This window comes from Bubalus kerabau, chromosome X (genome assembly GCF_029407905.1).
Source record: "Bubalus kerabau isolate K-KA32 ecotype Philippines breed swamp buffalo chromosome X, PCC_UOA_SB_1v2, whole genome shotgun sequence".
NCBI lineage: Eukaryota > Metazoa > Chordata > Mammalia > Artiodactyla > Bovidae > Bubalus > Bubalus kerabau.
The window spans coordinates 139,670,085-139,698,000 of NC_073647.1; the positions used below are offsets into that span (position 1 = coordinate 139,670,085).

The following is a 27,916-nucleotide window of genomic DNA, read 5'->3' on the forward strand; positions in this document are numbered from 1 at the left end:
AGCAGGGTTAGTTCTCTGGTAGTCTGCTGCTGCTGTTGTTGCTAAGTCTCTTCAGTCGTGTCTGACTCTGTGTGACCCCAGAGACGGCAGCCCACCAGGCTCCCCCATCCCTGGGATTCTCCAGGCAAGAACACTGGAGCGGGTTGCCATTTCCTTCTCCAATGCATGAAAGTGAAAAGTGAAAGTGAAGTTGCTCAGTCGTGTCCTACTCTTAGCAACCACATGGACTGCAGACTACCAGGCTCCTCCGTCCATGGGATTTTCCAGGCAAGAGTACTGGAATGGGGTGCCATTGCCTTCTCCACTAGTTCCCTGACCAGGGATCAAACCCGGGTCTCTTGCATTGGGAGTGCAGAGTCTTGGCCACTGGCTACCAGGGAAGTCCATCTCATATACCAATTCTTAAAGGAGCATTTCTTATGTTATAATACTAAATTTAGTATGGTAGTCACCCTTATATGGTATTAGTTTAAAATTAAATATGAGAAATTTCCCATTTGCTAAACAAGAAAGATAAAATATGTCTATGGTATTCATGTACCAATTTAGACATGTTTAAAGTTTTTTTTTAATCTTGAAATAATTATAGACTCACACAAAGTTGCAAAAATAGTACAGAATCCCATGTACCCTTCCTTCAGGTTTCCCCACTGGTGACATATTACACAGCTGGTGTACAATATCAAACTAGGAAATAGACATTGGTGTAACATCGTTAACTAGACTCCAGATCTTCAGTTTTCAATATCTGTAACATGTGTGTGTGTGCATGCATAGTGAAAGTGAAAGTGAAGTCGCTCAGTCGTGTCCGACTCTTAGCAACCCCAGGGACTGCAGCCCACCAGGCTCCTCTGTCCATGGGATTTTCCAGGCAAGAGTACTGGAGTGGGGTGCCATCGCCTTCTCCATGTGTGCATGCATAGTTCTATTCAAATTTATTCCATGTGTAGGTTCATGTAACTGCCATCACAATCAAGATGCAGAACCATTCCATCCCCACAAAGTAACTCCCTTGTGCTACCTTTTATATTTGCATGCCCGGCAACTGCCAATCTGCTCTGCATCTCTCTAGTTTTATCATGTTGAGAATATTATGTAAATGAAAGCACACAGTATGTAACTATTTAAGAGTGGCTTTTTTCATTAAGCATAATACCCTTTAAACACATTTCAGGTATTGCATGTGTAGTTGGTACCTTTTTTATTGTGGAATAATATTCCAAAATCAGATTGATTATATTCTTTGCAGCCAAAGATGGAGAAGCTCTATACAGTCAGCAAAAACAAGACCAAGAGCTGACTGTGGATCAGATCATGAACTCCTTATTGCCAAATTCAGACTTAAATTGAAGAAAGTAGGGAAAACCACTAGACCATACAGGTATGACCTAAATCAAATCCCTTATGATTATACAGTGGAAGTGAGAAATAGATTTAAGGGCCTAGATCTGATAGATAGACTGCCTGATGAACTATGAAATGAGGTTCGTGACATTGTACAGGAGACAGGGATCAAGACCATCCCCATGGAAAAGAAATGCAAAAAAGCAAAATGGCTGTCTGGGGAGGCCTTACAAATAGCTGTGAAAAGAAGAGAAGTGAAAAGCAAAGGAGAAAAGGAAAGATATAAGCATCTGAATGCAGAGTTCCAAAGAATAGCAAGAAGAGATAAGAAAGCCTTCTTCAGCGATCAATGCAAAGAAATAGAGGAAAACAACAGAATGGGAAAGACAAGAGATCTCTTCAAGAAAATTAGAGATAACAAGGGAACATTTCATGCAAAGAAGGGCTCGATAAAGGACAGAAATGGTATGGACCTAACAGAAGCAGAAGATATTAAGAAGAGATGGCAAGAATACACAGAAGAACTGTACAAAAAAGATCATCATGACCCAGATAATCACAATGGTGTGATCACTGACCTAGAGCCAGACATCCTGGAATGTGAAGTCAAGTGGGCCTTAGAAAGCATCACTACGAACAAAGCTAGTGGAGGTGATGGAATTCCAGTGGAGCTATTTCAAATCCTGAAAGATGATGCTGTGAAAGTGCTGCACTCAATATGCCAGCAAATTTGGAAAACTCAGCAGTGGCCACAGGACTGGAAAAGGTCAGTTTTCATTCCAGTCCCAAAGAAAGGCAATGCCAAAGAATGCTCAAACTACCGCACAATTGCACTCATCTCACACACTAGTAAAGTAATGCTCAAAATTCTCCAAGCCAGGCTTCAGCAATATGTGAACCGTGAACTTCCAGATGTTCAAGCTGGTTTTAGAAAAGGCAGAGGAACCAGAGATCAAATTGCCAACATCTGCTGGATCATAGAAAAAGCAAGAGAGTTCCAGAAAAACATCTATTTCTGCTTTATTGACTATGCCAAAGCCTTTGACTGTGTGGATCACAATAAACTGTGGAAAATTCTGAAAGAGATGGGAATACCAGACCACCTGATCTGCCTCTTGAGAAATTTGTATGTAGGTCAGGATGCAACAGTTAGAACTGGACATGGAACAACAGGCTGGTTCCAAATAGGAAAAGGAGTATGTCAAGGCTGTATATTGTCACCCTGCGTATTTAACTTCTATTCAGAGTACATCATGAGAAACGCTGGACTGGAAGAAACACAAGTTGGAATCAAGATTTCTGGGAGAAATATCAATAACCTCAGATATACAGATGACACCACCCTTATGGCAGAAAGTGAAGAGGAACTAGGAAGCCTCTTGATGAAAGTGAAAGTGGACAGTGAAAAAGTTGGCTTAAAGCTCAACATTCAGAAAACGAAGATCATGGCATCTGGTCCCATCACTTCATGGGAAATAGATGGGGAAACAGTGGAAACAGTGTCAGACTTTATTTTTCTGGGCTCCAAAATCACTGCAGATGGTGACTGCAGCCATGAAATTAAAAGACGCTTACTCCTTGGAAGGAAAGTTATGACCAACCTAGATAGCATATTCAAAAGCAGATACATTACTTTGCCAACAAAGATTCATCTAGTCAAGGCTATGGTTTTTCCTGTGGTCATGTATGGATGTGAGAGTTGGACTGTGAAGAAGGCTGAGCGCCCAACAATTGATGCTTTTAAACTGTGGCGTTGGAGAAGACTCTTGAGAGTCCCTTGGACTGCAAGGAGATGCAACCAGTCCATTCTGAAGGAGATCAGCCCTGGGATTTCTTTGGAAGGAATGATGCTAAAGCTGAAACTCCAGTACTTTGGCCACCTCATGCGAAGAGTTGACTCATTGGAAAAGACTCTGATGCTGGGAGGGATTGGGGGCAGGAGGAGAAGGGGACGACAGAGGATGAGATGGCTGGATGGCATCACCGACTCGATGGATGTGAGTCTGGGTGAACTCCGGGAGTTGGTGATGGACAGGGAGGCCTGGCGTGCTGTGATTCATGGGGTCACAAAGAGTCAGACACGACTGAGTGACTGAACTGAACTGATTCCATTGTATAGATGGACCAGAGTTTATTTAATCATTATTATTCCATTCTCTCCATTTTGAACTTATGTTTGTTAGGTTTTGAAGTGCTGATTTTCTATTGTATCTTCTGCACCTAAAGAAGCTGATATAATTCAATTCATTGAAATGAAATTCTAGCATATCAGATTTTACATGTGAGAATTTACATTTCAGAATATTCTCAGCTGTGGATAGTAATCTTGTTAGTATCATTTGGGTTGGCTTTATGTATCTTTGAATCACAGAATGGATGGTATTTTCAATTATGACCCGTTATTCTAAAATCTCTACTTTCTGTCATAGATTCATCACTTTCCATCTGCTTTTTTTCTTATGTACTCCTAAACCTATCCTATATTTGTGGGATGATATCAATTTTTTAACATCAGGTTCTTTGTCCATCCATTATTATTATATGATAATAATATTTTACATAATTTTAATTTCCATTATTACTAATGGAAATCATACTCCTTATAGAAGTTTTCAGTGAACAAAGAAGAAAATTGAAAAATCACCTGAAATCCTGCCACACAGGAATATTTAATATTTTAATATTAAATATTGGGATTCCCTGGTGGCTTAGACAGTAAAGCATCTGCCTCCAATTCAGGAGACCCGGGTTCGATCCCTGGGTCAGGAAGATCCTCTGGAGAAGGAAATGGCAATCCACTCCAGTACTCTTGCCTGAAAAATTCCATGGACGGAGCCTGGTGGGCTACAGTCCATGGGGTCGCAAAGAGTCGGACACGACTGAGTGACTTCATATTATTAAATATGTAATTTTATTGTAAATCTCCCCGGGGCCTTTTGAACACTTGAACTTTTTTTTTTTTTTTGAGCATTTGAGCTTTCTATTCCTCAATATAAAGCTGTCCATCCTCTAGACCTGGCTCAGTGGTAGTCATGTCCATGGGAACATAGTCAGAGTGTTTGTCCTGTGCTGGAGGGGCTGAGATATGACCCTGAGCTATATGCTCCCTTTATTGCTGTGGTTCAGACTTCTGTCCTGTGCATCTGCCCATCTTCTTTCCTCACTGATGAGCTGATCCAGAATTTACAGAAATCTCACTAAATCACTTTTTATCTTCCCCCTACCTTTACTTTTCCCCAAGACTCAGGACAGGGACACCCCAAGCTGACATCCCTTCCTGAGAACCCCTTCCTGGCCCTGCTTAACCTTCCAAGGTCAGGCTGCTCCCCTCCTAATATAAAGTCACCCATAACTTTCATCTCTTGATACTAATCCCACCAAGGAAGAAGGGATCCTGCAATGGGAGAAAGAAAAAGGTTACCTTGTTTCATTCCTTTTAGGGAAGTCTCTACTGCCAGAAAACTGGTCTCCTGGATCCTAAAGGTCACCTTCTTCCACGTCTGCCAGACCTTTCCCATTGAGGTCAGAGGGAAGATAAGACGACTGTGGCCTGCCGGCCTTTCCTTCCCATCAGTGATGTGCTGGAACCCAGGTAAGCTGGCCTGGAGGTGATGCAGACTCCATTCCTGGCCTGTGAGGTATGTAACATGACCCACCCCCCCTCAGCCCCTGCCAGCATCTGCTGCGCTCCAGGAGTGAGGGCAGGCATTCCCGTTCTTCACTGCTGTGTGCTCTGATGTGTTGCTCAGAGATGCTCAGCAGTTAATGTGGGCTTTCTTGAGCATTTCTTCTACTCCAGAGAGCAGATTAAAATGTTACACTGACATTATTACAGGGCTCACCTTGCATCATCCCTAGTTCATGAAAATAATGAAATTGATTGCCAACTTGTTTCTAATATGGGTTACAGATTGCTAGGGCCCATCCCCCAATTGATCCTGGTGCATCAGCTTTGTTAGATCCCTTTGAACAGCATAATTTCTGCATTTCTGTTCTAGTCCATCACTTGAATCGTGACTCTCTTTCCCTTCCTGATCTTGCCAGCCTCCTTTCCAGCGCTCTCTCTAATCCCTTGACCATATGACTGAGAGAGAGTGGTCTTTCTGAAGAGTTGATCCCTTCCTGGTTCTCTCTGGCTAGCCAGTATTACCCAGATGGCACCTAGGTTCAGTTCTCTAGCTTCGTGTCCTCTTCCCCAGCCATCCTCAGCCTCCATCATTTCCCAGAAGGTATTTCCTGTTTTGACATCTTCTCATACATCATTCCCTCTGCTAGAATGTTCTCCAGAGTGAAACTAAGCCATCCTCCCTTTTGAAAAGAGTTCTTTGATTCTTTGTGGAGAAACTCTATGCTCCCCCAGCTCCTTGGATGAACCTCTACCACAGCTCTATCAACTGTTAATTTATTATTTTCTCCTCCACCCCACCCTTATCACCATACTGCAAGTATTTTGTGGGTTTTTTTTCTATTTTTTTAAGCCATGATTTGTGGCATGTGGCCTTCATTGGTGGTTCAGATGGTAAAGAGTCTGCCTGCAATGCAGAAGACCCAGGTTCAAACTCTGGGTTGGGAATACCCCTTGGAGAAGGGAATGGGTACCCACTCCAGTATTCTTGCCTGGGAAATCCCATAGACAGAGGAGCCTGGCAGGCTACAGTCGATGGGGTCGCAGAGTCAGACACGACTGAGTGGCTAACACTTTCACTTTCTGTAGCATGTGGGGTTTTAATTCCCTGACCAGGGATCAAACCTGTGTTCTCTGCAGTGGAAGCACAGAGTCTTTCCTCCCTGCTAGGGGGGTCCCCATACTGCAAGTATTTTGAAAGAGATTAAGTTTTATTCAGCCTTGCATTCTTAGTGTTTGAACAGAGTAGATGTTCAACACATATTTTCTGAATCAATCACTATAATAAAAAACCTCCACATGTTTTTTTTGTCTTACACCTATGTTCATATTTAAAACAAAATTCTTTCTCTTTTTGTTTTGTTTAATAAATCACAATATCACCATGTTGGTTTTTCTCAAGTCTGTTTCTTGCCCTCTCAGAAGATACCTCCACAGTCATTGGCACCAAATAGCACTTCATTTAGGAGAGTCTCTTGAAAATATAGCAAGAGCAGATTTTCAAACACATATTACATGTTGACCTGTCTTGACATTCCCAGTTTCTCTCACCACAATTAAAATATGAGTATCATACACATGGCTAGATGATTCTTCAACATTGGTAAAACTACCATTGAAATTCATTGCTCAACTTTGTTGATCTCTGAGCAGGTTTTCTTAATTATTCTGTCATGTTCTCTCTACTGGGTTTTCTCCCCACTGTAAATTGGGTTTAGTCTTCAGCTTTATAATAGCACCATCATTAGGGCTGCTTATAATGACTTTCCTCTGTGACCTGGCCTTGTTGTTCCACTTGGGCTTCCCATAGATCTTCTATTCTGCTTCCTAAACTTGAAGCAAAATCACCTAGAGGACTTCTTAAAACACAGGCTGCTGGGCTCCAAGCACAGAGCTTCCTGTTGGGTAGGTTTGGAGTGGGGCTGATTCGTGTCCTAACAGGCTCCCAGGTGATACTGATCACACTGAGATTCACTGCTCTGCTAGCATGCCCAGTGCTGGTCGGCAGTTTTCATAGCTGTATCCACTTAACTCATGTTGAGCCAGCCCTGCTCCAGAAGGCATATAAGGCCTTTCATAGGCTCAGAGCCATGGGTCTTCAGACCGGGGTTAAGGAGGGGCCTAGACTTGGGCCTTTGCTCGGCGCTCTGGCTCCCGTGCTTTGTCTCTTCCTGGGCTCTTCACTGCACACACTGCTTCCTGTGGGACTAGGGGACTTGGGCTTCCCTGGCTCACTTTCTTTTGGAAGCTGAAGGGGAGAAGGTAACTTTCTTTCCCCCTTATGGGCATCTCTCTGCTGCCTAGGTCTCGATTCTTGATTCTGTGCTTATACTGGTGGTGTTGGTTTACCTGTGCTGATTTCTTCTTATTGTTTGTTAAGACTTTGGGGTTTGCCTCCTCTGTGCCCATGAGCTGGGATGTCAAGCCTGGTTCTTATCCACTGTTCCTCAGTGTTGGCTCGGCCAGACTTCCATGAGTACCTCCTTGTTTGCTTTCTTAAACATTGAATATTTACTTACGAGTACCACCTGGTTGCTTAATTTATGATTGTTGTTTCTTCTTTCCCCCTTTTGATTTCTCTCTGTGTTTCCAGACACCGCAACCACCTCCTCCCTTACACCCTGAGACTCAATGCTGGCTTGTTTTTTTCCCCTATATAAACAATTACTTTTATGGTAAGACCATGCAACTTGACTGTAAGGTTCTAGTGCATCTACACACATAACTTAAAGTAAAATATTTTCTGTCCCTTTTAAACTTGTGTCAGTGAGGTCTATGAGCTTGCTTTTCAAAGCACAGTCTGAGGGACAGCTGTATTAGCACATTAGGGGAACTGGTTAGAAATGTGCCACCTCAGACTTAGCACATTAAAATCCACATTTTAGTTTTTTATTGAAATATAGTTGATTTACCATATTGTGCTTCAGGTGTAAGGCAAAGTGATTCAATTTTACATATATTCTTTTTCATATTGTTTTCTATTATAGGTTATTATAAGATATTGAATATAATTCTCGATGCTATGCACTAAATCTTTATTGCTAATCTATCTTATATATAATAGCTTGGGGGGGAGGAGCCAAGATGGCGGAGGAGTAGGATGGGGAGAACACTTTCTCCCCCACAAATTCATCAAAAGAGCATTTAAACGTCGAGTAAATTCCACAAAACAACTTCTGAATGCCGGCAGAGGACATCAGGCACCCAGAAAAGCAGCCCAACTCTTCGAAAGGAGGTAACGCTGTAAACCTCTCTGAGTGACCCTCACAGTAGAGAAACTTTTCATCTTTAACGTAGATGTTTTATCAATGGTGGTGTATAGAAGGAGAAGTTTTGAAACTACTGTAAAAATAAGACCGATAACTGGAAGTAGGAGGCTTAAGTCCAAACCCTGACTCCAGGGAACTCCTGACTCCAAGGAACATTAATTAACAGGAGCTCATCAAACGCCTCCATACCGACACTGAAACCAAGCACCACACAAGGGCCAACAAGTTCCAGGGAAAGACATACCAAGCAAATTCTCCAGCAACAAAGGAACACAGCCCTGAGCTTCAAGATACAGGCTGCCCAAAGTCACCCCAAAACCATAGACATCTCATAACTCATTACTGGACATTTCATTACACTCCAGAGAGAAGAAATACAGCTCCATCCACCAGAACATCGACACAAGCTTCCCTAACCAGGAAACCTTGACAAGCCACCTGTATATAATAGCTTGTATCTGTTAATTGCCTATCCTTAATTATTCCCTCCCTCTCCCCCACTTTCCTCTTTGATAACCATAAGTTTGTTTTCTCTGTGAGTCTGTTTCTGTTCTGTTTATAGGTTAATTTGTACTTTTTATATTGTACAAATGAGTGGCATCATATAGTTTTTGTCTTTCTCTGTCTGGCTTACTTCACTTAGTATGATAAGCTCCAGGTTCATCCATGGACCTGCAAATGGCATTCTTTCTTTATGGCTGAGTGATATTCCCCTCTTAAACCTGTTGTTGATGAGCATTTAGGTTGCTTACACATCATGGTGATTGTAAATAGTTCTGCTATGAACATTGGGGTGCATGTGTCTTTTGGAATTATAATGTTCATATTTTCTGGATATATGCTCAGGAGTGGGATAAAATTCACATTTTTAACAAGAGCCACAGGTGATTACCTATGCATATAGGAAAGAAATGATCTATGGTACAGCTCCTATAGGATGAAATGCTACCACTTGACTAAACATGACTCACAATCTTAGCATGTCACTAGTTTTCAGCTTCTTACCACTACTGATGTAATAACTACAAACCTATGCTGGTTGTTTCCCTCTGACAGTATGAACAATGATGAACAACCCATGATGCTGTAGGAACCCAGGAACTTACTGTGTATGAGATTTGTTATTTCTTGGGCTGCCTCTTTGGCAAAATATTTCCAATTATGTGAGTCTACCAAAGGAATACTGCTTGAATATGTTTTTTCCAGTTGTATTGAAATATAATTGACATACAGCACTATACAAGTTTAAGCTGAACAGCAGAATTTGACCTACCTATGTCATGAAATGCTTACCACAGTAAGTTTAATGAACAGCCATTATTGTGTATAGATACAAACTTAAAGAAATAGAATGAATTTTTCCTTGTGATGAGAACACTTAGGATTTACTGTCTTAACACTGTTGTATGTCATATGAGAGTTGTTAATTGTATTTATCATGTTGTCCACTGCATCCTTAGTACTTAGTTATCTTATAACTGGGAGTTGGTACCTTTTGATCACCTTCGTCCAATCTCGCCTCTCCTCAACCCCCTCTCTTCTGGTAATACAAATCTGTTCTTTCTTTTTCAGCATGATTTTCTGTCCAGGATCTTATGTGGGCTTGGATTAGAGGCAGGCTACAAGTCCAGGGCGAATGAGTATCATAATGCTACATTTCAGGTACTTAATGTAATGCTAGCCCATAGTAGGTAACCACTGGCAAAGTGTTGAAAGGGGATCAGGCTAGGTGAACTCACTCTGCCTCAGAGCTTGTGTAGTGAGTGGGGCCAGCAGTTGTGGTCTGCACAGTGACAAGTGACTGGCCTTATTGCCAGATGCCCTTCCTTCTAGGAGCCGGACTCCAGCCAGTGACTCAAAGAACAGAAGTCAGGTACAACCATTGCAGGGGGAGGGCTGTTAAGACACACCTGATGTCAGGGCCTCAGTTACGACTGCCTCAGTTCAAGATGAGGGCCCCAGCCCCAAAGGGAGGAAAGTTGAACATCAACCTGGAGACCCAGGTGGAAAGGCCTTTATTCATAAGCAGTGCAGTAGAAGGAACATGGGCTCTAAAATCCAGTCCGAGTTAGGATCACAGGCCTGTCTCTTCTCACCATGTGACTTAATTAACTAAACCTCAGATGGTCTTCCTCATCAAATGAAACTGCATGTAAAGGGTCTTAGGGAGCATGGGTCCTCCACCTCTGGGATCTAATGCCTGAAGATCTGAGGTGGAGCTAATGTAATAATAATAGAAATAAAATGGACAATAAATGTAATGCACTTGAATCTATCCCAACCATCCCCCACCCAGGTTTGTGGAAAAATTGTCTTCCATGAAACTGGTCCGTGGTGCCAAAAAGGTTGGGAACTGCTGGTATAGAAGGTTTCAAATAAGAGATGCTTAATCAAATGGTAGTTGCTATTATGCTTATTAAAATTAGAGGAATATAGACCTCAGAGCTATTTAGGTTCTTTGAATTCCCGTGGTAAGAGCAACAAGGCTAATTTAGACCTGATTGGTTGGAGGGTTGGGTATTTAATGTATTATATTTCTTGGTTGGCCAGTATCTGGGCAGGATGGAGCATGCACGCTCAAATCACAGGTGCTGTTGTTGCTCAGTCATGTCTGACTCTTTGAGACTCTATAGACTGCAGCACGCCAGGCTTCCCCGCCCTTCACCATCTCCCAGAGCTCGCTCAAACTCATGTCCATTGAGTTGGTGATGCCATCCAAGCATCTCGTCCTCTGTTGTCCCCTTCTCCTCCTACCTTCCATCTTTCTCAGCAACAGGGTCTTTTCTGATGAGTTGACTCTTTGCATTAGGTGGCCACAGGGTTGGAGCTTCAGCTTCCGTCCTTCCAATGAATATTCAGGGCTTATTTCCTTTAGGATTGACTGGTGTGATCTCCTTGCAGTCCAAGGGACTCTCAAGAGTCTTCTCCAACACCACAATTCAAAAGCATCAATTCTTTGACACTCAGTCTTTGTTATGGTCCAAATCTCACATCCATATGTGACTATGGAAAAACCATAGCATTGACTATATGGATCTTTGTTGGCAAAGTAATGTCTTTGCTTTTTAATAAGCAGTCTAGGTTTGTCATAACCTTTCTTCCAAAGAGCAAGCATCTTTTAATTTCATGGCTGCAGTTACCTTCTGCAGTGATTTTGGAGCCCAAGAAAATAGTCTCTCACTGTTTCCATTGTTTCCCCATCTATTTGCCATCAAGTGATGGGACCAGATGCCATGAACTTAGTTTTCTAAATGTTGAGTTTTAAGCCAGCTTTTTCACTCTCCTCTTTCACCTTCATCAAGAGGCTCTTTAGTTCCTCTTTGCTTTCTGCCATAAGGGTAGTGTCATCTGCATATCTGAAGTTATTAATATTTCTCCCAACAATCTTGATTCCAGCTTGTGCTTCATCTAGCCTGGTATTTTGCATGATGTACTCTGCATATAAGTTAAATAGGCAGGGTGACAATATACAGCCTTGATGTACTCCTTTCCCAATTTGGAACCAGCCTGTTGTTCCATGTTTGGTCCTAACTGTTGCTTCTTGACCTGTGTACAGGTTTCTCAGGAGGCAGGTAGGGTGGTCTGGTATTCCCATCGCTCTAATAATTTTCCACAGTTTGTTGTGATCCACACAGTCAAAGGCTTTAGTGTAGTCAATTAAGCAGATGTTTTTCTGGAATTCTCTTGCTTTTTCTATGATCCAACAGATGTTGGCAATTTGATCTCTGGTTCCTCTGCCATTTCTAAATCCAGCCTGAACATCTGGAAGTTCTCAGTTCACATACTGTTGAAGCGTAGCTTGGAGAATTTTGAGCATTACTTTGCTAGCATGTGAAATGAGTGCAATTGTGTGGTAGTTTGAATTTTCTTTGGCACTGCCTTTCTTTGGGATTGAAATGAAAACTGACCTTTTCTAGTCCTGTGGCCACTGCTGAGTTTTCTAAATTTGCTGGGATATTGAGTGAAGCACTTTCACAGCATCATCTTTTAGGATGTGAAATAAGAAAGTGGAAGTGAAAGTTGCTCAGTCGTGTCTGACTCTTTACAACCCCATGGACTATACAGTCCATGGAATTCTTCAGGCCAGAATACTGGAGTGGGTAACCTTTCCCTTCTCCAGGGGATCTTCCCAACCCAGGGATTGAACCCAGGTCTCCCACATTGCAGGCAGATTCTTTACCAGCTGAGCCACAAGGGAAGCCCAAGTATACTGGAGTGGGTAGCCTATCCCTTCTCAAGAGGATCTTCCCGACCCAGGAATTAAACCAGGGTCTCCTGCATTGCAGGTGGATTCTTTACCAACTGAACTATCAGGAAAGGTGATAATCTTCCTGATCACAGGTGTTGACAATTAAATTTACTGTAGAACGTTATTATAATTGTTATACAATTGTCTGCACTAAAAAAAATCACTGAGATGTGTGGGGCCACTGGTGGTCAGCAAGGCTAGATTCTACACTTAGGCTGCTGTTGAGGTCTGTCTTATGGCAAGTAGGCATATTTCTGTGGGCCTCAATTTCTTGTAAATAGAAGAATTAAAATTAGATATCCCTGCAGATAATGGCATTCTTTAGGTGTCCCTTATATAATAATAGGGACTTTACCAGGAGTTCTCCGTTAATTAGTATTTTCATGATTGTATGTAGCCTTTTAAAATATGGCTACCAATACAATATTGTAAAGTAATTAGCCTCTAATTAAAATAAATAAATTTAAAAAAGGAAAAAATATGGCTACTTATAGACTTACATAAAAATCCAAGTGCAGCCTTACCATCTAAACTCGGGTCTTCAGGCAATCAATGAGCTTGAACCATGGTGATGAGGGAGATAGACTAAGGCTGAGTCAAAGTTGAGCCTTATCTGTGATCTTAAACCTTAGAAGGACCTGTTACAGAATCTCAAGATTTTGGTAGCAACTGGGCTGAAAGGGACTATTAATGTCTTTTTTAAGCTGAGATCCTCCAGGTGAAGGTTTCAGTTTGAAAGGAGACTGAAGTGTTGAGTTTTGTTTTTTTTTTAAACAATTCTTAGATATATAACATCCTTTTTCATGAGCAGGGTCTTCCTGTATGGGATCTATTTTGCCAGTGAACTTGCCTGGCTTGTGTGGGTGCCAGAACCCTGTACAGATAGAAGAAGACCAAATGTCACCCAGGGACCAGATGGGGGTCTTCCAAGTGTTCTGAAGTCCTATGTATTTTAATGTGCCTGCTATTGAGATGTTTGGTTAGTGCTTCTAATTCTTCAGGTTATGCATAAGTATCGTGTGAAGGGCTCTTTGAACTTAACTCCAAGACCCCATCCTCTGTGTGGATCTGGGGTAGGGTCTGAAAATTTGCATTTCCAGCAAGTTCCCGGGTAATACTAATGTTGGCCTGTGGACCAAGTTGGAGTAACAGAGCAGTAGGCTGCTTCCACTACATCATTTTCTGTAGTGTGATTATCCTCTCATGTTTAGTGGCATCCCATCAATCAAGATTGTCACCTTTCCTTTTCCCCTACCTATCTTCTGTAAGGTAAAGGAAGAAATGGCCGAGGTGACCCTGCTGTCAGCCTAGACTGGATTTATCCCTTACTCTGAAGGCCTCATGGCTTAGATGTCTTTCTGGATAAAGGCAATTTTGATTGTGGAAAATAAAGAGGCTTCTTTATGCCCAACCTTAGGAGTCTCCCCTTTTAACATCCGGGGGGCTAGGTGAAAGCATCAGTAGACAACCCAACCACCAGATGTTTGCTTGATTTGTTGCTCACATCTTGAATCCCTTTGTTGGAACCGAAAGTAAAAAATAAAAACAAAAGTGACAAATACCAAACTTCAGTCTCTTAGACGTTTTCCTCCCAACTGGTTTCTTCACCTTGCTATGTAACCTGTTGTACCCCAGTGGGAGCTCGCCAATGAGATGGGATTGAATGCTGCAGAACACTCCATGGTGGGGCAAATGGTCTCCCTAATAAGCCATGAATCCTCTGAGCAACCATTCTAATACATTTTGGAAAGATTTCTCACTGCCTTATGGCCCTCTGAGTAGATTCCCAAAGTAATAAACCTAGATCCTAGACCAAAACAGCCTGTTGAATAGCTGTGTGACCTTGGGCTGGTTTCCTCACCTTTCTGGCCCCTTCTTTTTTTCTCTGTACTTGTTCTAAACCTGGGAGTTCGATTTCTTGTCTCAGCCAGACAGGTAGGTGGAGTGCAGGGTGATCTGTTGACTGGTACTTTGTAAATCTTAGGCTTAAGGTGTCATCTAGCCCCATTGTCTTGGTAGGAAGCTCTTAAGGGCTAAAAGTCCCCTTGTATTGGAGAAGCAGGAAGCTTGCGGCCCTGTCTGCCTAGGACAGTGAGTAGCTACTTCAGATACCTATGGTGGTGACCAAGTGATACATAAATAAGGGGAATGGGGAAGGAGTGATGGTTGGAGAGTGAAGACTGTGGTCAGTCAGTGTGAGCGCATGTGCTCTGTTGAGAGTGCAGCAGCCAGGAGGCCCAGCAGACTGGTAGCCCAGAAAAGGATAGCCTGGAGCTAACAGGCTTTCAGAAGTCAAAGCTAGGATACCCCTCCCCTATGCCTTAGCGTGATGCAACAAGCATTTTGAAAAGTTGTCAGATGTTTTCAGTACCTATTTAGGTTGAATTTGGCCTATAAAGACCTAATTTTGACTTCACAGTGTGTGCATGAGTGCTCAGTCGTGTCCAACTCTTTGTGACCCATGGACTGCAGCTCACCAGGCTCCTCTGTCCATGGGGATTCTCCAGCAAGAATACTGGAGGGGGCTGCCACTTCCTATTCCAGGGATCTTCCCGACCCAGGGATCGAAACCACATCTCCTGTGTCTCCTTCATTGCAGGCAGATTCTTGACCACTGAGCCACTTGAGAAGCCATTATCACTTCTACACTATGACAAATTGAGCAAGGAATTAAACAGTCAGTTTATTGACTACTGACAACCATTTATCACTGTGAAATTGCTATTGTTTCAGAGGCTTTTGATCCAGTTTCCCAACTTGGCTTTACTTATGTCTTAAGCAACAGATAATGATCCAACAACAGAGATTTTAATGAACATTAAAATAGAACTCAGGGTTCTGCTCCAAGCTTGGTGCAGAAATGGATCTACATATGTATATTCTATATTGGGTACTCATTGGCTCCTGCTTTTTCTGCTAGCAGTTACATTAAAATGAAATAATGTAACCCACGGATACTAATGGCATATGGTATTAATACAAATCTATGACACTATCTCAAGCCTAGGAAAGTGAAGAGTGAACACCACTGAACAACAGTGAGTAAATCTAGTGAATGACTGAGTCTAAATTGTAGGCCCTGCTGCTTTTCTCTTGCAATAATGTTGACTCATTATTCCAAAACACTGAAAGCAAAAGAGGGAGGTAAGGGGTAAGGAGAAAGCAAAATACAAACTTCAACTGGATGAAAGATACATTAAAAGGTAAATAATACCCTTGCTTCTCCTGTTGCCTTGTCTGTGCTGCTCTAGGACCCTGTAGCCTGAAAAGGGAAAAAGATTAATCATTTTCACATTTCTGTTAAATGTTGTTAAATAATATGGAAATCTCCAGAATATGCAGCAGAAACATGTTAAAGTCCAATAACTCTTCAAAAGTTACTGGCTCAAGATTTGAACCCTTCCCTACGTATCCTTGGCTTCCTTTGTGGCTTAGTAAAGAATCTACCTGCAATGCAGGAGACCCAGGTTTGATCCCTGGGTTGGGAGGAGTCCCTGGAGAAGGGCATAGCTGCCCACTCCAGTATTCTGGCCTGGAGAATTTCATGGACAGAGGAGCTAGTTGGCCACAGTCCACAGCTGCAAAGAGTCGTACATGACTGAGTGACTAACACACACACATTTACTTGTCCTTAAGAACTCGAACACTCAAACCCACACATGTCAGCATAAGTGGGTGATAGTATGCATTTCTTAAATCATTGGCCAAGAGATCATACTTTTTACAACTCTTGACACTCAATTTACAAGGTACAGAGAAGTTTTAAAATCTCCATTAAAAAAATAGGCTGAATACTTCAGACTGGTAGAGGGTAGAACCCTAAGTTTAGAAAGTATGTACCTAAAACTCTTCTCCGTCAGGCAGAACTACTAGCTGGCTAGGGCCACCAGGATCTGTATGTTCTATCTTGATGTCACACAACTGTGTGTGCTGTGTCTGGTGCTGTATAGAATTGTGTAGCTGATCTTGAAAGTCTTCTGGTCGCCTTGAGCCAGCCTTACTGGAGAGTACTGTGTGACTACATGTGATAGCTATATGCTTCCCAAAGGTGTTCGGATCAATCATAAGGTGTTTTTCAGTATTTACTGTCTTCCTTTGACTTCTGAGCTACTGTATCCCAGTGTTAGTGTTTTGGTATTGAATTTCCCTTATTCTAAAAGCTCAGACATCATCTAAGTAGTTGATTATACTTTCTAACAAAGGGTTTATCCTGTTCCAAGGCCTCCTCTAATTTTTAGGACCCATGTTTCATGCTTTAATTTTTTTGGTTCTTAAGACTTTTTAAACAAGTCTTCATTAAGTAAAATCACCTGTTCCTTGTCATTCTAGAAGATTCTTTATCTTGTCCTTCAAACAAATCTACGTCTGTCTATAGTTTGGTTGGTCATATACAATAAATTAGTTGGAGACTGAAATATGCCTGCTGCTTTGCCACTCCAAACCAACAAAACTCCCAAAATGCTTCCTCGCCCGAACTAGTTTCTTCTATGACTAAACTATGGGTTTTGACTCCTTTCATTCTCTAAGCCTCTCAGGCTTAAAACTTTCTGAGCTCCATGCTGTTCAGGTTTACCTATAGCCCATCCTCCAATGGACAGAGCCCAGTGGGAATGGGCCATCTGGTGATAGATTCTTGGAGCTCCAGTATCTGAGCACATAGTTGGCCATACTCTCAGACTCCTAATGATATGTCTGCTTTGAATTTCAGAGACTAAGTCCAATGATAAGTTTACCTAAGTTTTATTTGGTGTTCACAGGACTCTGTAGGCCACCAGATGATGGAGAGCAGACATTTGCCTCAAGCTTTTCAAGTCATAGTTGTCCCTCCTCTCAGCTAGTCTAAAGGCTATTCTGGGGGCAGGGGTAAAGAGCAATCAATTATACTTTAAAAATAACCATAAACTATTTTCCCCTTAAAATGTGAAGAAGTTTTATGGTAGGGAGTGTAGGACCTAGAATATATGCCTTCTGTGTGTTCTGAGTACTACTTGGAATGTAAATTAGTAGAATGTACCTAGAAAGAAATCTGCCAGTCATCCTATCTACTCCCTTCCCAAGAACTTGTTATAAAGGAAATTCTATTAATACCAATGAAAGTATCTGTACATGACTGGCTTTGTTATTATAGATAATAATGAGAAGTGAGCAACAAATAGAACAATTGTCCTATAGTACCCTATGGAGTATTGGGTACTCATTAAGTCATATTTTGAAAATATTTGGGAAAATAATCATGTTATTATAAAAAAAGGAAGACAGAAAAGTAGAGCCTGACCCTAGTTGTATAAAACCCCATGGAGCATTTTTTTTCTCTTAGAGGTTGTTATTGGGTAGTACGATTGGGGTCCTCTGTCTTGTCATCTCCATTTACTGTACTTTTTTATTGCTTTTAGAATCAGAAAGTTATAAAATTTATTGAATGATTTGATGCCTTGACTGAGGCTTTTACTGTCCAGACAGGTAAATAAATATAGCCTTGAATTGTTGCTATTCTACTGCCTAGGAGTGATGGTTCAGTTACAGTGGCTAAAACCTGGCATGTATGGGTTTGATTTAGGCTGGTGTCACCATGAAGGGAAGGCATTACAGAACACTGGAAGTATAACAGGGAGGTGGCCTCAAAGATGCCAGGTGAGGGTTCTGGTTTTAGAACTGTACTCAGTATCTAAGGACTGCTTCTTTAATTTTTCTATGCTGTTATCCATGTATTTACCTGTCTTTCTGAATTCATCTTCCATGGTTTTGTATTCACCTTCTGTGTTTCTCAGTAGTTCTTTTCTCCCTCCATACCAGACTAGATCCTGTGTCTTGACAGGAACTGTGGAAGCGTTAGTCACTTCAGTCGTGTATGACTCTTTGTGACCCCATGGACTGTAGCCCACTAGGCTCCTCTGTCCATGGGATTTCCCAGGCAAGAGTACTGGAGTAGGTAGCCATTCCCTTCTCCAGGGGATCTTCCTGACCTAGGGATCAAACCTGGGCCTCCTTCATTATAGGCAGATTCTTTACCATCTGAGCCACCAGGGAAGCCTTGTGAAATACTCAGGACTCGGTCCATTATGGATGACTAGTTGTGGTATACAGGTGGTTTGTGGTAGGGTTACATCCATTAGGAGATGAAGTTAACCAAGACTTGAGTGATTTGTTAATATCCCATCAAAGCCAGCTGTTGTTCAGGCTGAGGCTGCACACTCACAGGATGACTGAGCTTCTAAAGAGTTAGTCAGGGCAAAGCACCACTATATGACAGGCTAATTCTTTGAGATCACTTGCTAGTTTATATAATCTCACAATCCTATAATTTGGGTTACTCACAATCTCATATTACTAAGGGGATATGCAAGTTTCATTGTGTTTTTGGATAAAATAAAGGGCACCTTGTTATATTTACATTTCAGATATACAGCAAGCAATGTCAATAAATTTTTAAAAGAATGTATCAAGTATGGTACCATATAAGTATGCCTCAAGTACTGCATGTGACAGATATATACAAATGATTTATCTGAAATTCAAATGTAGTTGGTTATCATATTTTTTATTAGTTAAATTGGCCCTAACTTTGGGTAACTTACTTTGCTCAAAATGTAGCAAAATACAGAATTTGAAAGTAGTTCTGACAGAGTTCAAAGCTTGTGCTTTTAACCTTGTATGCTGTTGCCCTTTTATTTCTGTTGTGTGGATTTGGACAATATGGGAGAAGTGAAGGCTTGGCATGTGAGTGTCCAGAGCTCTGAGCAGATACTTAGTTTATGCCGGCAAGATTACCCAGCAACTAATGAACTCCTGAATGACTCTTTCAGGATGGTCTGTGGGCCTTGGATGTGGTGTCTGTTCAGGTTGACAACTTAAACCTTAGTTAGGTTCCTAAACCCTAGTTTTGTCATCTGCCATCCCTAACCTTCACTTTTGAATTTGCTGAGATAATCTATATACTATAAGATTTACCCATTTTAAGTGCACAATTCAATGCCTTTTAGTAAAATTGAGTTGCATGGTCATAACCACAGTCTTAGAGGCTACAGAAATGCCTTAAATGACCCTATTTGCTTGCAAAGAATCAAGATAGTTGTATAATGGCCTTTATGATCCTTAAAAGCTGGCTTTGTTGTAACCCATTGGATTGGGGGGTGAGGAGAGTCAGAGATAGCAGAAAGAGCCAAGACATCAGGTTTGGTGTTCTACAGGCACACTTAGCCATTCACAAAGTTGGCGTTCTAGAGAAGACCTAGAACATGGACCATATGTTACCAAACTGCAGTAAAATTGAGTTGCAAAATTGTGGAAGCAACCCAAGTGTTCGCAAACTGGGGAATAGTTAAATGAGGTATTTTAACACTATGACATACTATTAAAAAATTAGCATGTGTCAGTTTGTTCCATTTTAAAACATGAGTAAGTGATGAAAATTGCTCAGTTGTGTCCGACTCTTTGCAACCCCATGGACTATATAGTCCATGGAATTCTCCAGGCCAGAATACTGGAGTGGGTAGCCTTTCCCTTCTCCAAGGGATCTTCCCAACCCAGGGATTGAATCCAGGTCTCTGGCATTGCAGGCGGATTCTTTACCAGCTGAGCCACCAGGGAAGCCCAGGAATACTGGAGTGGGTAGCCTATCCCTTTCCCAGAGGATCTTCCCAGCCCAGGAATTGAACCAGGGTCTCCTGCATTGCAGGCAGATTCTTTACCAACTGAGCTATCAGGGAATCCCTAAAACATGGATAAACCCCAAACATTATTTTAAGAGAAGCCAGACATAAAAGGCCACATTTTATTATATAATTCTGTTTATATGAAATGTCCAGAAAAAGGTAAATCTATAGAAGATAGGGACCTCCCAGGTGGTGCAGTGGTAAAGAATCACCTGCCAATGCAGGAGACACTAGAGAGGTGGGTTCCATCCCTGGGTTGGGAAGATCCCCTGGAGTAGGAAATGGCAATCCACTCCAGTATTCTTGCCTGGAGAATCCCATGGACAGAGGAACCTGGTGGGCTACAGTCCATGGGGTCGCAAAGAGTTGGACATGACTGAACACACACACACACAGAAAGTAGGCAAGTAGTTGGCTAGGCATGGAGGTGGGGGAAGTGAAGGGAATAAGTGTCAATGGGCAAGACATTTTATTGAAGGGATAGAAATGTTCTAGAACTGAGTTTTGATTGTTGCTGATACTTCAACAAAGTTACCTCATTGGGGTAGAATATCTCTTAAGTCGTGAACCATAGCTTGTCTGTTTAAATACAGATCAGATCTGATTATAACAAAATCTAGATGTTTTGTGGTAGTGCAGTCTTAAAGCAAACTGTAAACCTAAGGGCCATTAAGTGAATCTCACAGATCTTGTCTGCTGCATTGGTTTTTTTTCTTTTTTTCTTTTTCACTGAGGTAACTTAAGGAGCCGGACTTAGAGGCAGCAAACACCTAGGGTTGAGTGGCATAAATGGTAGTCTTGGTTCAGCCAATGACTAGCTGTGTGGCTGCACAGGTCACTTAACCTCACTTAATCTCAGCAAAACAATACAGGCTTTTTGGCAAGATTAAATGCCTTAGTAAGTATGAAAGCACACTGCAACCTATAAACTTTTGCAAGAGTGAGCCCTCTTAATATGGCTGAGAGTGAGTTAATCTTGATCCAACAGTGATTAGAACCTTCTTTTTTTAAAACTAAAAGAACTAAATTTTAATAAAAATGAGATGTTTTAACAATTAGAACTCTCATGTTGTAAAGTTAACCCCTCGAAGACTCTACTTCGTTATGCTCAAGTCAACTTAGTTTAAAGGCTTTTGCTATATTCACGTGACTGTGATTGTTTTAAGCCTCGCTGCTCTCTTTAATGGAGAAGGAAATGGCAGCCCAGTCCAGTGTTCTTGCCTGGAGAATCCCGGGGACAGGGAAGCCTTGTGGGCTGCCATCTATGGGGTCGCACAGAGTCGGACACGACTGAAGCGACTTAGCAGCAGCAGCAGCAGCTCTCTTTAAAAAAGAGTGAAAAACACGTCACGCACAATAAAGCACATAAAACTGTTTTCTGAGATGGGTGTTTTCAGGACATGATTGCATTGACATTTGGCAAGTGTTAATTCTCATATTGAAGGAAATTGCCTTTAAGATAAGGATATGCATGATGACAGATTGGAAAGATAATGGTTCCCAAAGCAATGGATGAAGATTTGCAAAATGCACTTTTCACAGACAGAATTTGTATTCATGTAATGACTGACTTTTATGTTTTGAAGCATTTATAGGTGAACTCTTTTCTGTGACTGATAGAGACAGGTAGAGATATTTTATAATTTTTGATAAATGAAAATTTAGTGTTCTGTTCACCATCTGCACCCAAGATCACTTCTTAGTTTGTGCTGCTTGAATAAATCATGCCTTCTCTTACCATGAAAATCCTCGAGTATTTGGGAAAAATTTTTTTTTCAATTCTGAAGCTGATTTTTGTATGCACCACAATAAGTGGAATTAGGTCAAATATAAGCCCCAAACTGAGTCACCTAGAGGAGGCCACTGTAAGGACTTGCATAACCAGTGTGGGGGTAACCAATAGACCAAATACAACACAGTAATAAAGAGATGGAGAATAAATTCTAACTTACCACAGGTTTTCCAAAAGCAGAACTGGTATAGGGAGTAATAGTTGAAGAAAGAACTGAAGGATACGATTCTTAGGAACATTTTCAGTTTTGAGAAGGACTTTAAAAATTATCCACACCCATTGAAATAAAACTTAAGAAAATCTCAGATGAAAAAGCACAAAAGCTACCAGAGAGAGGGAAAGACATCAGACATTATCTACAAAGGAATAATTGCCAACAAAACAACAATAAATCTTTGAATCCCAGTGGAATGCAAAGGAAAAGTATGGTTAAATTTCTTGCCTTGTGGTGCAGAAATAGTGTTGAACTTAATATTTGGTAGAAAAGCAAATTCAAGTATGTACTTTTTAAAACTGTAAGGGTCACCACTAAAAGTAAGCAAATGGACTGTGGCTATTAGCTATCATGAAGGAGGAAAACATGAAAAAATGGGGTCAATTCAAGTGAAGGCAGGATAATAAAAATAAAGGGAAAACAGAGCAAATTAAATAAGATGGTACAATTTGTTTGGCTTAATATGAATAGAATGCTAGATTTCTAATTTATATTCACTCAAAACTGTGATATAGTTCCATTTATTCTGGCAGTTAGTATTACTGCTAGGAGTCTAGAAAGTTTCTTAGTGATTAAAAAAATTGAATGAGGCTTGAAACTTCTAATCCAATTCTGAGAATATAAAGAAATATACTATGTTAAAAAAAAAACAGAGAAAATTAACGTGATACGGTGTTATTAACTAAAGTACAGATTTTGTTCAAATTTCACAAAATTATATGCTAGTGTCCATTATTGTTTTCACACCTTATTCAAGATTACACATTATATTTAGTTGGATTGAGCAGCTTTAGCTGTATGCAACAAATTCTAATAAATTCTCTTCATTTTTTTTTTTGAATTTATAGATCGATTTGGGGAGTATTGTCATTTTATTTATTTATTTATTTTATTTTTTAAATTTAATTTAATTTTATTTTTAAACTTTACATAATTGTATTAGTTTTGCCAAATATCAAAATGAATCCACCACAGGTATACATGTGTTCCCCATCCTGAACCCTCCTCCCTCCCCATTCTATCCCTCTGGGTCGTCCCAGTGCACCAGCCCCGAGCATCCAATATCGTGCATCGAACCTGGACCGGCAACTCGTTTCATACATGATATTTTACATGTTTCAATGCCATTCTCCCAAATCTTCCCACCCTCTCCCTCTCTCACAGAGTCCATAAGACTTCTGTACATCAGTGTCTCTTTTGCTGTCTCGTACACAGGGTTATTGTTACCATATAAATTCCATATATATGTGTTAGTATACTGTATTGATCAAGACAGTATGGTACTGGCACAAAGACAGAAATATAGATCAATGGAACAAAATAGAAAGCCCAGAGATAAGTCCACGCACATATGGACACCTTATCTTTGACAAAGGAGGCAAGACTATACAGTGGATTAAAGACAATCTCTTTAACAAGTGGTGCTGGGAAATCTGGTCAACCACTTGTAAAAGAATGAAACTAGAACACTTTCTAACACCATACACAAAAATAAACTCAAAATGGATTAAAGATCTCAACGTAAGACCAGAAACTATAAAACTCCTAGAGGAGAACATAGGCAAAACACTCTCTGACATACATCACAGCAGGATCCTCTATGACCCACCTCCCAGAATATTGGAAATAAAAGCAAAAATAAACAAATGGGACCTAATTAACCTTAAAAGCTTCTGCACATCAAAGGAAACTATTAGCAAGGTGCAAAGACAGCCTTCAGAATGGGAGAAGATAATAGCAAATGAAGCCACTGACAAACAACTAATCTCGAGAATATACAAGCAACTCCTACAGCTCAACTCCAGAAAAATAAATGACCCAATCTTCATTTTTATTTTGTTACAAATATTTTCTAATTTTCCTTGTTACAGCTTCTTAGATACACCCATTATTTAAAAGTGGACATTTAATTTCCAGATACATGTGTTTTTTTATGTATCTTTGATATTAATTTCTTATTTTGATATTAAATTCTCATTTAAATGCTTTCTTCTCTGCAATCACCCTCTTTGTTTTTTCAATCTTTTAGCTTTATTGAGGCTTTCAATGGCTAAGTTAAAGATCTCTCTTGGTAAATGTCACATTGCACTTGAAACTATGTGGGTTATTTTCTAATATACTTTGATATTCATTTCTAATATAATTCCACAGTGCTCAGAGAACTGCCTCCGTATGATTTCAGTATCTTTAGACCATGAAATTTTTGCACCTTGTTTTATGTCTGTGGATATATCCTAGTGTCTCCTGGTTTATAGTCTATGGAAACTTGAATAGATTCTGTATCTGGCTATTGTGTGAAGATTGTGTAAATCTTAATTAGGTTGAATTGGTTCACAGTGCTTTTTAGGTCTACTATATCCTTCTACTTTTCTGTCTATTCATTCTATTAATTTTTGAGAGCTTGATACTGCATCTCCAACTAAAAATTTATCTACTAAAAATAATTGTAATATATAGTGGAATGGTATGTAACTTTGTTCTATATTTTCCAAGTCTCCTGTAAATGTGTTAACATACTTTCATAATTTAAAAAATAAAAAAATAAGAAAAATCAATCATATATCAACTAAGCAGTTTTAGAAATCCTAAAAAAAAAAAAAAAGAATTCAGTGGTACAATTGAGTTCAAATATAGTAATCTCAAAAATGCAAGTCGAGTAAGATCCTCAGTTAAGAGTCTCAAAAATATAAAATGCAATTATATGAAGTTTACAAGAGAAGATGTAAAAATAAGGGTAGGATTAAACTACAGTATTTAAAATATAGCAGGAAAATATTAATCCAAAGAAAACTGCCTTAGTGAGATTAATCGGATAAAATATGATTACGAGAACAAAAACATCAACGGGCACAAACGGGGACATTTAGAACTTATAGCACTAATTCATGAAATTCAGCAATCATAAACTTAAGTACATCTTACAGCACAGCCTCAACATATACAACAGAATTTTGTATCCAACAAAGATGCATTCTTCAGAGTGCACATAGGGTACTCTGATAAACAGATGATACGCAAGGCTAAAATCTAAGTCTGAACAAATTCCTAAAAGTGGTATCTGATAGACTGTTTTACAGCTCAAAAAAAAAAAATAGCAGATACATCTGAAAACAAAACCATCTTCATTTCTAATTAACTTCAGTAAATATTGCTCCTGTAAATCAAGTATTTAGAAGGGTAATAATAGAAGCCCTATATTTCATAACTTATGGAATACAGCCAAAGAAACTGAGAAGGAAGTTCATGGTCTTTCATAAATAATGGAAGGGTTTAAGATACAGTGTAGAAACTGGTAAAAGAAAAAGAGTAAAGCCAAAGCAAGGAAGTAAATAAAGATAAATGGATTTTAAAAGTCATTTTAGATGTATACAACCAAAAGCTAAATATTGAGAAAAAATGATACAGGTGAATCTTAGGCAAGATTGATAAAGAAAATCAGAAAAATCGTTGGAATTAAAAAATGGGTTATAACCATAGTGACAACAGAAATCTAAATTATTCAGAAGAGAAATTTTTCAATGAACTTAAATCTGGACAGCAGGGATTTTCTAGAAGTAAGCATATCAGTCAGTCAGTTCAGTCGCTCATCATGTCTGACTCTTTGCGACCCCATGAACCACAGCACACCAGGCCTCCCTGTCCATCACCAACACCTGGAGTCCACCCAAACCCATGTCCATTGAGTCGGTGATGGCATCCAACTATCTCATCCTCTGTCGTCCCCTTCTCCTCCTGCCCTCAATCTTTCCCAGCATCAGGGTCTTTTCAAATGAGTCAGCTGTGCACATCAGGTGGCCAAAATGTTGGAGCTTCAGCTTCATCAGTCCTTCCAATGAACACCCAGGACTGATTTCCTTTAGGATGGACTGGTTGGATCTCCTTGCAGTCCAAGGGACTCTCAAGAGTCTTCTCCAATGTCACAGTTCAAAAGCATCAATTCTTCAGTGCTCAGCTGTCTTTATAGTCCAACTCGCACATCCATACATCACTACTGGAAAAACCATAGCTTTGACTTGACGGACCTTTGTTGGCAAAGTAATGTCTCTGCTTTTTAATATGCTGTCTAGGTTGGTCATAACTTTTCTCCCAAGGAAGCAAGCATCTTTTAATTTCATGGCTGCCATCACCATCTGCAGTGATTTTGGAGCCCCCCAAAGTAAAGTCTCTCACTGTTTTCATTATTTCCCCATCTATTTGCCATGAAGTGATGGGACCATTGCCATGATCTTACTTTTCTGAATGTTGAGTTTTAAGCCAAGTTTTTCACTCTCCTCTTTCACTTTCATCAAGAGGCTCTTTAGTTCCTCTTCACTTTCTGCCATAAGGGTGGTGTCATCTGCATATCTGAGGTTATTGATATTTCTCACAGCAATCTTGATTCCAGCTTGTGCTTCATCCAGCCCAGCATTTCTCATAATGTACTCTGAATATAAGTTAAATAGGCAGGATGACAGTATATAGCCTTGATGTACTCCTTTCCCGATTTGGAACCAGTTTGTTGTTCCATGTCCTGTTCTAACTGTTGCTTCTTGACCTATAACAGGATTTCTCAGGAGGCAGATCAGGTGGTCTGGTATTCCCATCTCTTACAGAATTTTCCACAGTTTGTTGTGATCCACACAGTCAAAGGCTTTGGCATAGTCAATAAAGCAGAAGTAGATGTTTTTAGGGAAATCTTTTGCTTTTTTGATGATCCAGCGGATGTTGGTAATTTGATCTCTGGTTCCTCTGCCTTTTCTAAAACCAGCTTGAACATCTGGAAGTTCACAGTTCACACACTGTTGAAGCCTAGCTTGGAGAATTTTGAGCATTACTTTGCTAGCGTGTGAGATGAGTGCAATTGTGCGGTAGTTTGAGCATTCTTTGGCATTGCCTTTCTTTGGGATTAGAATGAAAACTGACCTTTTCCAGTCCTGTGGAATCTGATCACATGGACTGCAGCCTTGTCTAACTCAATGAAGCTATGAGCCATGCTGTGTAGGGCCACCCAAGATGGACGGGTCATGGTGTCGAGTTCTGACAAAACGTGGTCCACTTGAGAAGGAAATGGCAAACCACTTCAGTATTCTTGCCTTGGGAATCCCATGAGACAGTATGGTATTGCATTTTGCTAGCCTAGGAAAAGATCAAAACTGAAAGTAAGGTTTCTACTGAGTTTGTTTGCTTTCATACCATTCTGAAGTTAAAAGACTGAGTTGAACCATTATAAGTCAGGGATAATTTGCATTTGTAGACAACAAACCCATACTTAAAACTATTAATAATTAAGTTAGATTTCTTGATAAGAAAAATAAAAAGAACTAATAGTATGCATGTATACCAGCAATAACCAATGAAACAAAATATCCTATTCAGTATGACAAATACAAAGCTGGTAATACCACAAACCTGTTAAAACTACACTTGTAATAAAATATATAGAAGATCTTTAAGGAAAAATAAACTTTATTGAAGGTTATGAAACTCTAAATAAATGCAGATACAAGCAACATTACTCAGTTGGAGCACTCAGTATTGTTAAAGATGTCAATTCTCTACAGATTAATCTATGAATTCATTGTAATACCAAAAATCCCACTGAGCTTTTTAATTGAACTCACCAAACAGATTTTGAAATCCTTCTAGGATAGTGAATGAACAGAAAAGATATTTGTGAAAGGAACTTACCAAACATTAGGACATGTTGTGTAGCTATAGTAATTAGCATAGCATGCTGTTGGTGCAGGAAGTGACAAATAGATCATAGAATCTAGAAAGAAATGGAAAATTGT

The 27,916-nt window shown here is 40.2% G+C and overlaps 1 long non-coding RNA gene across 8 annotated transcripts in view; it reads left to right on the forward strand.

The window, feature by feature from the left end:
• The first annotated feature begins 5,801 nt into the window (after positions 1-5,801).
• Positions 5,802-27,916, forward strand: part of LOC129639356 (uncharacterized) — an 81,551-nt gene continuing 59,436 nt past the window's right edge. For 2 of the 8 annotated variants that reach the window (XR_008708353.1, XR_008708354.1), the window contains exon 1: positions 5,859-7,231. This is a non-coding gene — a long non-coding RNA (uncharacterized LOC129639356). Of the gene's footprint in view, positions 7,232-27,916 lie in introns of all 8 variants that reach the window. The other 6 variants (XR_008708350.1, XR_008708352.1, XR_008708356.1 and 3 more) reach the window with 6 other exon arrangements.